The sequence below is a fragment of the Symsagittifera roscoffensis genome, chromosome 1 (assembly GCF_963678635.1).
Source record: "Symsagittifera roscoffensis chromosome 1, txSymRosc1.1, whole genome shotgun sequence".
Lineage (NCBI taxonomy): Eukaryota > Metazoa > Xenacoelomorpha > Acoela > Convolutidae > Symsagittifera > Symsagittifera roscoffensis.
Window position 1 is genome coordinate 79,909,151 of NC_087062.1, and position 7,012 is coordinate 79,916,162.

General features: G+C 36.4%; 1 protein-coding gene across 2 annotated transcripts in view; it reads right to left on the bottom strand.

Annotated features, from left to right (window-relative positions):
* The window catches only part of LOC134850620 (uncharacterized), an 8,432-nt gene extending 7,252 nt beyond the window's left edge, over positions 1-1,180 (bottom strand). For both annotated transcript variants that reach the window (XM_063866610.1, XM_063866609.1), the window contains exon 1: positions 977-1,180. The gene's annotated coding sequence lies outside the window, so the exon portion shown is untranslated. The remainder of the gene's footprint in view (positions 1-976) is intronic.
* Positions 1,181-7,012: the final 5,832 nt, after the last annotated feature.

The following is a 7,012-nucleotide window of genomic DNA, read 5'->3' on the forward strand; positions in this document are numbered from 1 at the left end:
ACTTTTTTCAGTTAAATAACTGTATATTGATCAAGGAAAAGTGACCTTTAGGCATTTAAAACCTTAAAACAGGTTCAGTTGATGTTTTTATGCTGTTCATTCAACTTTATTAACTGTTTGTTGATGAAACCAAAAAAAAAACTTTTTTAGAAACCTAAACGTAAATTAGAGTTTTATTTTTATAGAGAGACACATTAGAAGACTGAGATTCTTAGAGAGAATTTTTAGGGCTTGATGATCAATGAAGAGCGTAAAAAGATACAGATTGAGTTGATATTGAATCTAGAGCCCATCTAACTACAAAAGTTTCTCTAGATAAATGGGGTACGGAAGAATTGAGAAGTGAACTGAGCAAAAAGTTGCATGGACACTAGATAAGCCCACAATTGTTGGTGCAACGATACTAGATTTGGCAAAATTTTACATGTTCCAGTTCCATTACAACATAATCAAGAAAAATTTTGACGCAACTCTTTTATATTGGGACACTGATTCGTTCCTGTATGAAATCCGCAGCAAAGATCTCTACAATGAAATTGAGAAAAACCATGAACTGCGAAATCATTTTGACTTTTCAAATCTACCAGCCACCCACCCCCTCTACACCAACGAGAATTTGCGCGTTACCCTCAAATTCAAGAACGAGTTTGCTGGGGAGATCATACAGGAGTACGTCAGACTAAAACCCAAACTGTACAGCATTATTTCTTCGAGTAAGTTTCTTTTTCTTTTCTTTTACCATTTTGCAATTACCATTTTAGAAAAGGGCAACAAAAACAAATCATAAGATTATGTAGTGAGGGTTGGGGGAGGGGGAAGGAAAGTATTTATGTGGAAAAGGGAAAAAACTGTTAAAAATTTGAAGTAAATCGATTGTATTTTTGTTTCAGACATGGATAAAAAAAGCGCTAAAGTGATTTCAAAATATGTGAAAATGGAGCTAACCCATTATAAATACAAACAAATTTTGACTTACTGTTCGCTGGTCAGGTCAGAAAATGTAAGGATAAATTCTTGTAATCACAATTTACAAACCATAATAACGAACAAAATTTCCCTGAGCGCATTTGACAATAAGCGCTATATACATGCAGACAGAGTAACTACTAGTCCTTTCGGACATAAACGCTTGCGTGAGGATATGTTCGTAAGAGAAATTGGGCGCACCATGGACTGGGGCGAATACGACGTAGACGACGACGCCGTGGTCCCCACTCCCATCGATAACGGAAGTGGGGAGGATTTGGCTGAAGCTATAGAAGCGCACGGCGGGTATTATGTGGATATTTTTACTCCACCAGATAAGGGGCTCAACCAACCCACATACAATGATCAAGAGCTAGAACAGGATTTGGTAGATTTCGACCAGCTAAGTGGGCAAAATGATTCAGAACCAGCAGCGTACAACTGCCCCTATTTGGACATTGAAGCTCGAGAAGAAAACGAGCGGGAAGAAATTAGACCACCTAAACGGCGTTGCTTAAATCGACGTGCTATTATATTAGACGATTCTGACTAAATAACTTCTGATTATAAACGTAAATGATTAGCTTTATAGTACTTTTCATTCAGGAAATAAAGCTTTTCAAAATTGTTCTTTTGACCGAAAAGTGAAATAATCAACAAATCTAATCGTGAGGGGAGGGGGGTATTCAAAACAACAATATAAACTTACCAATATCACAGCATTTTATTTAATTCCACACGTGGTGATAAAGATTACAAAATAATCCACAATATAACGCGCGCAGTAAAGTTTGAACTGTCAAAGTCAAAAGGAAAACATGCACCAACCAAAACTTAATTCCTTTGCCGTTTCCATAAAGTGGCTGGAAAATTACCAATTTTAACCCCCCTTAAAACATGCGTGCCCGAAAAAGTAGGGGCTTTAACCCCTTTGGGGGTTAAAAGTGGTAAGTACAACGGCACATCGAAAAAAAAGGGGGGGGTTAAAAGTGGTAATTTTCCTAGCCACTTTTACTATACTACTCATGCTGAAAGTTATTGGAGAGTATAAAGTTTGAACAGACAGAAAAAAAATTAAAGAAGTTTTTTGAACAAGGACACAAAAATGGTGACGTTGCTCTTAACAAAAATTACATGAGACATGCTGAAACTGATTGATGATATCTATCTTAACCATTGATGATATATATCAAGCTTAGAATACATATGTGCGGCTACTATATCAGGTTTGTTCCGGGTTTCCATGGTATTTTTGCAAGGTTGCACTTATCCTTAAGCAGCAAAACCAACTATTTTTTAAGAAAAATTTGATGCACAACTATACAACCTTTAATAAATTTGGTCTACAAATCGCTAAAGCAAGAAGATCAAAGAGTTTTGCAAAAATCGTTACTGTTTGTCACAGCACTAACTTTTTGCAATTGTACAGATCAGTCTTAAGCAACCGCAATTGAATTATAGGATCTTGAATCCTGCTTCTCATGCATCCCCTTATCGCTCTTTACTCCTCCACTCCTGGATGCTTCTTGTTTTAAACATTAGTAGGCGGAGTATACTGAAGGGAGTATATGAGCATGCATTTGTTCTGAAAAATTTTCAGTTGTTGGGTCGCTATTAAACAGAAATTGATATTGGTTGAAAGTTACAAAACTACATTGAGCCGAAAAATACTGAATTAAAACAGATGGTAAGTAAAATTCATATCAAAGATACAACTTTCTTGATTTTAGCTAGCCTAGCTAAGCTTTTCTGTATTCTTTGACTAAACGCTTCAACATCATTTTGGTTAAAATATTCAATACAGGAAAAACTTTTGTTTGCTCATGTTCTTCTCAGTCATGTATCTAGCTAATTTGTGTTCGAAGTCTCTTTGCTTGTATTTTTTGCTGGATTTGGCAATATTTTTCCAAGAGATTCACACGTCTAAGCAAGATTCGTTTTTGCAGCGTTTTCCTTAAGTTCTGCAAAACTATACGCAAATTTTTTTTTCAACTGTCTCATAGGATTTTGTCTCTCTTTTGATTTTATATACATGTTTACATCGAATTCGGATGTTAGGTTGTTTTGAATTTTGTTTTTGAAAAAATGTTTGAATAGGATTTTTCTAATATCAAAGTTTTCCTACTAGTCTTAATATGTTCCTATAATAAACTAATATCAAATATGTTCTATCTGGAGTTTTGTGGTGGTAGACGGTTCTGTAGTTCCTTTTCTATGACCCCCTATATAATGTTTTGCGTTAGGGTTTTCAATACAGAAGTTTCTGTTTTGTTAGTTCGTTCCTAGTTTTCGTAATGATCACGTTGCTGACTAATTCAGGTTTCAAGTCTCTCAGTTGGTAAACATTTGCTGGATTAGCCAATACTTTTTTGTTTGTCGTCCAGAAAATAAAACGCTTCTAAGTTAAGTTCAATTTTGTAACAACATATTTTCACTATTTATTTTCATACTCACGCTCTTTAATGGTGCATATACAAAACAGTCCCATACAAAGCAGTCCAATACAAAATAGTCCAAAAAATCATGAAATGAAGGGAAAAAACATCCAAGTGCAATACAAAACAGTCCAATACAAAATAGTCTAAAAAATCATGAAATGAAGGAAAAAAACAGTCCAATACAAAACAGTCCGGCTTAAGGTCGCCGGTGGGCGCGCTACGCATGCGTCGCCTCTTCGCGGCGATAACCGGCTCTAAATTTCGTTTTAAGTCCCATCCTCAGTTGGCAAGCTCGCAACACGTTGGCGCGACTGCAGCGGTCACTATTTTGTTCTTTATGTTTGTTGAACAAAGGACAATTCTCGGCCTACCGGCTTGTTAAAACAAATATTAATTTGGACTGTTTTCGGACTGTTTTGTGTCAGACTGTTTTTTTGTTCATTTTCATACTTTTCCGGACTGTTTTGTATTGGACTGTTTTGCATGTGACTGTACAGACACGCTCTTTACTAAAAAATAAAATAGAGAGAGAGAGAGAGAGAAGAGAGAGAGAGAGAGAGAGCGAGAGAGAGAGAGAGAGAGCGAGAGAGCGTGTGGGTGGTGGGTGAGAGAGAAATTCAAATAAAATAGTGCGAAAGTAATAAAACTTTTTTGAAAAAGAGAGGTTTAAAATGCTCCTAAAAGCCTCGAAAAAAAAGATTAGCAAAATAGAGTTTTTTGTTTGGAGAGAAGCTCAAAAATTAGAATGGCTTGCAAAAATTTGTCCCTTTTGTCAGCAACAAGTTTCGGAGCATTTAATTGGCTGGCAGACTACACCTGATCAAAATGACTGAATTAAAAACAAATCAATGGCTTGTTTTCAGCAAAAAAATGGGGCACTTAATGAAATAGAACTCAGTAAGTTTGCTATCCTCGCAATGACGCTGTAAGCGAAATATTTTATTTTATACCACAATCTATGCTTTTTTATAAATCATCAGAGCATTAAAAAACAAATAAAAATATCGGTATTTGAGTATGTTCAACTTTTTTTAAGTTGGGAAATTTCGGCTGCTTGTTGCATCTGACACATCGTCTTCACATATCCAAGACTGTTCCTTGCAGATGACGAACTGTTTGAACCAGGCGAATGTCATGACTTGGACAATTGACCTCCTCGGAAATACGTGGACTTCGTTCTGGCCTACGGGAGGCAGCATGTAGTCAGCGCCTTTCTTTCCCCCAATGACCTTCAGATTTCCCCTTCCGAAACCGGCTTGTACAACCACGTTACAGCGTAAGCATTTCTCATATCTAAGCTAGAAATTGAAAAAGTTAAACAAAAAAATATTAAATTAATATACATTTTTTTATTTTGGAAAATAATTTACTGAAAAATCCTGGGTCCTCACTTTATGTCTCGACTTTCAAAGTCGAGCACATATTAGTGCTCGACCGCAAACAAACAGTCGAGACACGGGTTTGGGTCGAGCGCAAATTCGAAATATACCTCGAGCACGGATAAAACATATTTTGAGCACGGTCAAGCACGGTCGAAACTTAACTCGCGCATGGTCGAGTACGGTTGAAACATACCTCGAGCGCAGTCGAAAAATACTGATTTTCAGTAAAAAGTTAAAATTTCTTTCAAATATCAACATACTTCTTAATCTTTTTGACTCAAATTGCAAGCCAGTATCCCAAAAGATGGAAAACAAAAGCACAAAATTAGTTCGACCCTACAAAAAATTCAATTTGCAAATAATTATAATAAATTAATTGAGATAAAAAACATCATATGGTGTTATCCGAAAAACAGGAACTATTAAATTTAAATTTGCATAATTCATCTTGTTTGAAAACCAAAGCATACCCGAATTCGATCGAGCACGGCCGAGCACGTTTGGTTTTGTCGAGCACGGTCAAAACATGCCGATTTTCGGTCAAGCGCGGTCAAAACATACCAAATCCAAATTTTGGTCACGGTCGAAAAAAACCGATTTTTGGTGGGAACGATCGAAACATAATGTGAGCACCTCGAAAGTATACAAAGCCAATACAATGAATGACTGCAAGTAATACCCAAATAAAATACCATATGTAAATATTAATTCTAGTTGTTTGTTCTGACTTTCGAAGAAAGTGAGAAACTTACAACCCTGTGGTGGTTACTTTTTTCTCAGACCGTTTGGATCGTTTGGGGGCTCGTTCTCCGAACCTATGTGGTCCATGCAATGCGCTCAAACAACTATGTTAGTGTGACTGGTTGTTTACTTCTAATCGATTCTAAGTAAACTGATCGTTTTATAAATTGCTGGTCGTTTTATGCTGAAAATGTAATGCAAAATATTTAAGCTAGGTGAATAATCCCGTACTACAAAATCAATAAAATTGAGTTGAGGCGAGCTACCTAATCTAAGTAATTACATATACGACTCATTTCCAAAATTAAAAATTTGATACTATCAGCCAAAAACCAAATAAAGGGCAGTCAGAATATTCAGGGCTTTTCCTTCATATGAGCAGTCTTGTTGCTTTTTAGCGTGTCTTATAAACCGCATCTTATAGCTTTTAGCATAGCATCAAAGCTTTTTTACGAAAATTTATACAATGCTCTGCTATATTGGGTTGCGTGCGCTTCCGCTCCTATAGGGCTCCCTTTATTTTATCTCAATCCGTTGAACGTTTTTAACCTTTTTCCGAACGTGAAAAAAAATGCAGCTCGACGGTTTTGCTTCAGATCGTGCCTGCCCTTGCCTGCTCAAGTCGAGGTTGTTTGCCTAATTCGAAGCAAGATTCGAACGATTTTTAAGCGATTTTTTAAAAATAAACCGCTCAAAAACCGCGCAATATTTGATTGGTTTTCGAGTGATTTATTTGGAAAAGCCGCTCCAAAACCACTTAAATAATGGAAAATCTGTCAAAAACTGCTCAAACATCTTTTTTACGTATCTGTATAAACTTTTTTGTATTAAGGACTTATAAGAATGGAGATCTAACTCTAATGAAGATGAGTTCTTTGTTGGCATCAGAGAAATCTGTGATCTTCAGGGCGTACTCGGAGGGAGAGAGGCCATTCTGCTGACCGTGCTCTAAATACATCTTAGTCTGGAAGCTGCAACACCCACCTGCAAATATATGATCTAAATTTCATTGTAAACAAACGAATTATTGGGATCAAATTTGATCTTCAAACTTTGTTTTGAAACATTACGCACTCAACAAATATAATACTTCAGCCAACTTTGAAGATAGAAAACCTGAACTGTCGGAGAAAAATGTTAAATATTTAATGTTGAAATTGAGCTGAATTAATCATGAGCCAATTCAGCAGAAAACGAGACGTCGTGCGTTGTACTCAGTCCCGCCGACAAAGAGCCCATCATAAAAAAAAGGAGAAAATCATTGAAAAAGCTATTGCAAGAATATTGTGACAATGCTGACAGAGGACCTCAAAGCAGAAATTCGACAAGTGTGAACATATTTTTGACGGGTATAGAAAAAAGTTTGAACAAGTTGGAAATGAAATGCAACTTCAAGAAATAGAAAGAAACGGAAAAGAAAAAAGACTGCTCGTATCAGGGCGAAGCCCTGAATGTTCCGACTACCTTTTAAGGTCTATTGAGCAG